The 7500-nt window shown below is 36.9% G+C and overlaps 1 protein-coding gene across 8 annotated transcripts in view; it reads left to right on the top strand.

Moving 5' to 3' along the window:
• LOC135089113 (lactosylceramide 1,3-N-acetyl-beta-D-glucosaminyltransferase-like) overlaps positions 1-7500 on the top strand; it is a 147360-nt gene that overhangs the window by 126376 nt on the left and 13484 nt on the right. The window lies entirely within an intron of this gene.

The following is a 7500-nucleotide window of genomic DNA, read 5'->3' as shown; positions in this document are numbered from 1 at the left end:
TTTATGTATCTGTTCTTTATGTAGTTTTCTTTATCTTTTCTTACTTTTTTTCAATTTTATTTTGTCCTGTGTTTTTAATTCAAATGCAATAATGTTATTTCCCTTTTATTTACTTTATCATTTGTTTATTCTTCAATTCTTTCGTTTGGTCTTAAGAGTAACGATTTCTTTATTATTTTTTTCTTTTTTTCTTTCACTCACTAACTCAACGTTTTCATTCGTTTTCTTTCTTTTCTCATATTTTAGTCTATTTTGGTTGTTTTCGTCATTTTTCTTTCATCATAGCAATATTTATATATCACTTTACACTTCATTCACACTTTTCCAACGGTACCTCACTTCATTTTCTGTTTCAGTTTTCTTATGTAGCTAACTTTCCATCTTTCTTCGTTTTCGTTCAAATAAAACCTCGTTCAAATATAAATACTTCTTTCACTTCTGCTTCTTAATTCACACTATTGTAACAGATCCTCATTACATTTTCTTCCTTCGTTGTCACTTGCCTAATTCAACATCGTCTTTTCTCCTTTTCTCTCTGGCGCTAACTTGTGTTCAAATACAGCAATGATACTTTCTCATATTAGTTGCGCATCTTGATTTACACTTGTTATGTTTACAGATTTATGATTTTTTTCTTCGTTCTCGCCTTATCTCATGTCTGTCCCTGTTTTCATTTTGGTAGAAACTCATTTTTTATTCATCTCTTATTCTTTGTTTCTCTCTTATCTTGTTCAAACATCGTCTCTTTTTTCTGACATAAGTATTATCTTTCTGTTTTATCTCGTGCAAACATTCTCTTTTCTTTGTTTCGTTTAGGTAGAAACTCAACTTTAATTAATCTCGTACTCTTTGGATCTTCTTATTTCATTATTATCTCATTCAAACATCATACTTTTTTTTTCAAACATCAAACATCACTCTATTCCATCTTATCGCACAGTAATAATTTCTTTTCTTCTTTTTCGTTTAGGTAGAAACTCAGTTTTAATTAATCTCGTACTCTTTTGATCTTTGTTATTTCATTATCTCATTCAAACATCTTCAAACATTGTCTTTTCCTTTGACTGTCACTTACTGAAACATCTTTCGTCGTTTTCATTTTATCAGCCTCTCCCTCTTCTTTATTCCCTCGCCATCACCATCATTCCTTTGCATCTATTTCCATTATAACTAGTTTCTCCCCAAAGTCTGTTTCATCCCTCACCAGTTTCTCTCTCACCTCTATTTACACTCAGTCACCAGTCTCTTCCTTACCTTCATTCCCTTTCAATCTCCAGTCTCTCATTCGCTTTTATTTATATCTCATCAGCTTTTTTCCTCTATAGCTATTTCCATTTGATCACTAGGTTTCTTTCTACTCAACTTATTTCTGCATTTCTCCTTTCCCTCTATTTCTACTTTATCACCAGCTTCTGCGTGTCTATTTTTACTATCACCAGTTTTTTTTGCGTCTGACCTAACCAGCTCCTCTTCTACATCACCACCATCACCCACTACTATCCCACTATCACCAGTTTCTTTACGTTTGCATTCTTACCAGCAGTCTCCCATACGTCCACTCCTTCCCTCCGCACAGCCTCGCTCTCCACCAACGAGTTAATTGGCAGCTTTTCAATTATCAAAATGTCACATGTATTTCCGGGGTTGCGCCAATTAAAACTTCACCCTTGCCTCCATTTCCTCCTGCCGGTGACACATTATTGAACTTTCTACAAATAAGATACTTTTTTTTTTATTTCAAGTACAGTTAGCGTAAAGTTTGTTGTAATTGTGGAAGAAATGGTGAAGTATCTTTTATAATGTTTCTATTTCTTTTGCCTACATTTCCTCCTACAAACAGGTGGATCTTGTTTTTTACCTTAATTACTGTAAAGTCATTTATGATTGTGAAAAAAAGGTTAAGTATCTTTATAATCCCTCTATTTCTGTAACTTCATTTTTTTTCCTGCTGGTGACAAATTACGTATTGAACTCTACAAACAAGTCGATTTTTTTTTTTTTTTTTTTTTTTTTTTTTTTTTTTACTAGGTACAGTTATCGCCAACCCTTTTGTCATTGTAAGAAAAAGGGGAATTCATTTTAACTTTTATGACCCCTGTTTCTTCTGCAGTGCCTCGATTCTCACTACGGTACCGGAAATATTAACAAATGACACTCATCCAATTACAAGAGTGGCATTGTTTCTGGGATATGCTAGCTAAAAGTACATTACCTTAATCTATATGTCAATCAGCACTGCCTTCTCTGTCCCATCCCTTTTACTCACAACAACCTGAGCACCTGTACAGTTATCAAGATTGGCACTGCGTCATTGTGGCACTGTTTCTAGGACACGGCTATAAGTTCTTTCACTTTCACTTCTACATAACACTGCCCTCCCTGTCTCTTCCCCCTCCTCCTCCTCCTCCTCCTTCTCCTCCTCCTCCTCCTCCTCCTCCTCCTCCTCCTCCTATTTACTCATAACAGCTTAAGAATCGACTGTCTTAACTCCTGGCACCCGTTCTGTTATTAATGGCACTTTTTGTGATTTCTGTATAAAGTTGCCTTGGAGATGTTAGTTGTATTTTCTGCAGATAGGTAAATAAATAGTAGCCTATGTTCTCATTTATTGATTGTTGATATAGCTGATGAAGTTGACATGTGATCTTTCGGCTTATTCGATGTTTCGGCACCTATTTAGTCTCGTAAGTGCCGAAAGACAGGAATTTTACTGTAATAGACTACAAATTATTTACCTATCTGCAGAAAATACAACTAACATCTCCAATGCAACTTTATATAGAAATCACAAAAAGTGCCATTAATGTCTTTCCATTTCTTTCTTTTTTTTCAGTTAACACTCCCATTTCTGTCTCCTCTTCCCATTTGCTCACAATAATCTGAGAGCTCCTTGCATTTCCTCCTCCTGGCACTCGTTCTTTTATTAGTGGCACTGTTTCTTAGGTATAATGGCTAAAATGTCTCTCCATTTCCTTTTCTAATTCAATCAACGCACTTTTTCTGTTTTATCCCATTCCCTCACAATGACCTGCTAGCTCCGTACATTTCCTTCTGGCACTCGTTCAGTTACTGGTGGCACTGTTTCCGGTATATAGCAAAAGGTTCTCTCCATATTTTTTTGTGTGTAGATCATGACTTTTCTATCTTTTTTTTTTTTTACCTTTAATAGCCTGCTAGCTTCTTACATCCCTCCCTGGCACTCGTTCAGTTACTAAGAGTGGCACTGTTTCTGGGATATAGGTAAAGGTTTTCTCCATATTCTTTTCTATGTAAATCAACACTTTTCTATTTTTTTTTTATTTTACCTATTTATTTATTTTTATTTTTTATTTATTTATTTTTCTTTTTTTACCTATAATATCCTGCTAGCTCCTTGCATTTCTCCGTGGCACTCGTTCAGTTACTGGTGGCACTATTTCAGGGTTATGGCTAGAAGCTCTCTCCATATTCTTTTCTATATACATCAACACTTTTCTATCTTTTTTTTTTCCTATGATATCCTGCTAGCTCCTTACATTCCTCCATGGCACTCGTTCAGTTACTAAGAGTGGCACTGTTTCTGGGTTATGGCTAAAAGTTCTCTGTCACCTTCAACACTCACTCTCCTGTCTCCTCCCATTTACCCGCGACAGCTCGTGTGTTCGCTACCTTGAGTCTTGGCACTGTTTCAGCTACAAGCCTGGCACTGTCCCAGGGGTGTGTCAGTGGCGGGGACTGTGCCACTGTCTAGACTGAGCACTGTACGAGAGTTTATAGTAAGCTTGTCAGTCAATAGTCCACCCGCAGTATTTTTTTTTTTTTAGATTATTTTTATTTTAGGTTTTCGTTTGGTTTAGGTTAGTTTGGTGGAGTTGGTTGGATTGTTTTAGCTTAAGTTTAATTTGGTTTGGTTCGGTTACGTAAGATTGGGTGATAGGTTAAGTTGCGTTAGATTTCATTACATCGAAAATTAGAGGGAAAGAGTTAATGATGTACTGACGCTACCGGAAGAGAGAGAGAGAGAGAGAGAGAGAGAGAGAGAGAGAGAGAGAGAGAGAGAGAGAGAGAGAGAGAGAGAGAGAGAGAGTAATTGATATTTTGGCACCTATACAGCAAGGTCATCTGGCCCCAGTGAGAGAGAGAGAGAGAGAGAGAGAGAGAGAGAGAGAGAGAGAGAGAGAGAGAGAGAGAGAGAGAGAGACACACACACACACACACACACACACACACACACACACACACACACACACACACACACACACACACACACACACACACACACACACACACACACACACACAGTTAAAGCAACACTCAAACATGGACTAAACTCACTCCTCTCAACGGATATTGCATTAACCTCCTCCTCCTCCTCCTCCTCCTCCTCCTCCTCCTCCTCCTCCTCCTCCTCCTCCTCCTCCTCCTCCTCCTCCTCCTCCTCCTCCACCTCCTTCACTTCCCACCTGTGAGCTTTAAGGTACCGGAAGTCCACAGGTAGCAGTCACCCCCCTCCCCTTCCTGTGTTCATGAATTAGTAAGGTCAGGTAGACTCAGGTGTGCCTCGGTCAGGTAAAGTCCTGCCCTTACCTGTCCAACCTGGGCTGCTAGTAGGTGTTACAGAGAGAGAGAGAGAGAGAGAGAGAGAGAGAGAGAGAGAGAGAGAGAGAGAGAGAGAGAGAGAGAGAGAGAGATAACGGAACTATTGTAATTTCATCATGAGTGAGTGAGAAAGAAGGGTTAAAATACAAGAAATAAAGTAAGAAGATAAATAAGATCTTAAAAATAGCAAAAAAATTATAGGATATAAGAGAGAGAGAGAGAGAGAGAGAGAGAGAGAGAGAGAGAGAGAGAGAGAGAGAGAGAGAGAGAGAGAGATGATGATGATGATGATGTAACAGAAAGGAAAGGATTGTGATAAACTGTTCTGATCTTGTTTATCATCAGAAAGAGAGAGAGAGAGAGAGAGAGAGAGAGAGAGAGAGAGAGAGAGAGAGAGAGAGAGACTGAAGTGAAAATAAGAATGATAAATTAAGGAAAATGGAAAGAATTGGGAGATAAAAGTAAAAAAACGAAAAAAAGTAAAAAAAAAAAAAAAGATAAGCGTATGTGTGATAAATGAGATGAAAAAGAAGAAATACGACAAGAGTAACATAGAAAAATAATGATAAGAAATAAAGATTAGGATTGAAAATAAAAGAAAAAAACGAAAACGAAAAAAAAGGTAAGAACAGAAAAAGAGGAAGAGAAGGATTACAAAAAGAAAAAAATAAAGTTAAGAAAATATAGAAAAATAAATAAACTAAAGAAAAATCATTATTAGAGAACAAAAAGATAGAAATTGAGATAAAGCAGGAAGAAAACGGGAAAAGAGGAACATAAAGAAAACGGAATTTGAGTTGAAATGTGTGAAGGAAAAAATTAATGAAACAATCAGATTTTTCCCTCCTCCTCCTCCTCCTCCTCCTCCTCCTCCTCCTCCTCCTCTTCCATGAATACTGAACTTAAGAAAGGAGAAGGAAGAAGAAACAAAAGAGAAATGACAAGCGTTTATGTCATGTTCAGTAGTGAAGGAGGAGGAGAGGAGGAGAGGAGGAAGAGGAAAAGGAGGAGGAGGAGGAATTTAAAAGTTTACTGTTGTTTGAAAAATTCTTTAACAATTTTTTCAGAACTCAAATAAACATCCGGGAAATTAGAGCGTGGTTGTTTACTCTCTCTCTCTCTCTCTCTCTCTCTCTCTCTCTCTCTCTCTCTCTCTCTCTCTCTCTCTCTCTCTCTCTCTCTCTCTCTCTCTCTCTCTCTCTCTCTCTCTCTCGTCCATTGCACACCACGAAAAGTTTGGCAGTAAGTTAGAGTGAGAGGTGAGCGCTTGAGGAGAGAGAGAGAGAGAGAGAGAGAGAGAGAGAGAGAGAGAGAGAGAGAGAGTTATCTGTTAAATATCATAAAATATAAACTGGTCAAACTTAATAAGTAAAATAACAATAATAATAACAATAATAATAATAATAATAATAATAATAATAATAACAACAGTAGTAGTAGTAGTAATAATAGTAATAATAATAATTATAATAATAATAATAATAATAATATATTGATAATGATAAGGATAGTAGTAGTAGTAGTAGTAGTAGTAGTAAGGAGCGCCTGTTTTAAGTAAGGGAAGAAGAAAGAAAGAAAGAAAGAAAGAAAGAAAAAGAGAAAAGGAAAGGGAAAAGGAGAAAAAAGAGGGTAATAATGTAAAACACCACTCTCTCTCTCTCTCTCTCTCTCTCTCTCTCTCTCTCTCTCTCTCTCTCTCTCTCTCTCTCTCTCTCTCTCTCTCTCTCTCTCTCTCTCCCCGTGATTATCTGTTTATATATTCACAATTATATACTTAATCTATTTTTTTTCCTTTTTTCTCTTTCTTTTTCTTCTTTTTTTTTCTTTTCTTTCTCCTTTGTTCCCCCTGCGCCATAACCGGTTGAGTGGCAGCAGGTTAGCGTGAGATTATGATGCAGACCTCTACCATTCTGTGCCATTAAGTGACTGGCTGTGTTGCTGCTGTCGTTGTTGCTGTTGTTGTTGTTCTTCTTCTTCTTCTTGTTGCTGTTGTTGTTGTTGTTCTTCTTCTTCTTCTTGTTGCTGTTGTTGTTGCTGTTTTTCTTCTTTTTTTCCTTGCAAACTTCTTGGTCTTTGTTTTTTCTTGATCTTGTACTTGTTTGTTTCGTCTTTTTTTTTTCGTTAACCTTCATCGTGTTCTTTATCCCTCGTCTTGTTGTTGTTGTTGTTGTTGCCTTGTTCTTCTTGTTCTTGTTCTTCACCTTATTCTTGCTTCATCTTCTTCTTCTTCATATTCGTCATCTTCTCCATCATCATTACTATTATCATTGTTTTTATTATTATTATTATTATTATTATTATTATTATTATTATTATTATTATTATTATTATTATTATTATTATTATTATTCCTTTCTTCCTTCCTTTTGATATGGTGGAGTGAGCATATCTGTCTATCTGTCTATCTATTTGTCTGTCTGTTTGTCTGTTTATTTACTTGCCTATTCCAATATTTTCATTATTAATTTGGTTTCCTTGGATGGAGGATTTTTATTTATTTTATATCCTAAAACAAATATCTCTTGAAATTTAGGAGGAGGAGGAGGAGGAGGAAGAAGAAGAAAGGGTACCAAATGTGTCCTCTCTCTCTCTCTCTCTCTCTCTCTCTCTCTCTCTCTCTCTCTCTCTCTCTCTCTCTCTCTCTCTCTCTCTCTCTCTCTCTCTCTCTCTCTCTCTCTCTCTCTCTCTCTCTCTCTCTCTCTCTCTCATATCATTTCCTCATATCATGTGTGTGTGTGTGTGTGTGTGTGTGTGTGTGTGTGTGTGTGTGTGTGTGTGAGAGAGAGAGAGAGAGAGAGAGAGAGAGAGAGAGAGAGAGAGAGAGAGAGAGAGAGAGAGAGAGAGAGAGAGAGAGTGCAGGAATGTTTAGATGGAGAGGAGAGAGGAGGGAAAAAAAAGGATGCGTTGACCTGATCTTTTTAG

This window comes from Scylla paramamosain, chromosome 32 (assembly GCF_035594125.1).
Source record: "Scylla paramamosain isolate STU-SP2022 chromosome 32, ASM3559412v1, whole genome shotgun sequence".
In the NCBI taxonomy this organism is placed as follows: Eukaryota; Metazoa; Arthropoda; class Malacostraca; order Decapoda; family Portunidae; genus Scylla; species Scylla paramamosain.
Note: the sequence above shows the minus strand (reverse complement) of the source record. Positions and strands in the feature narration are given on the sequence as shown.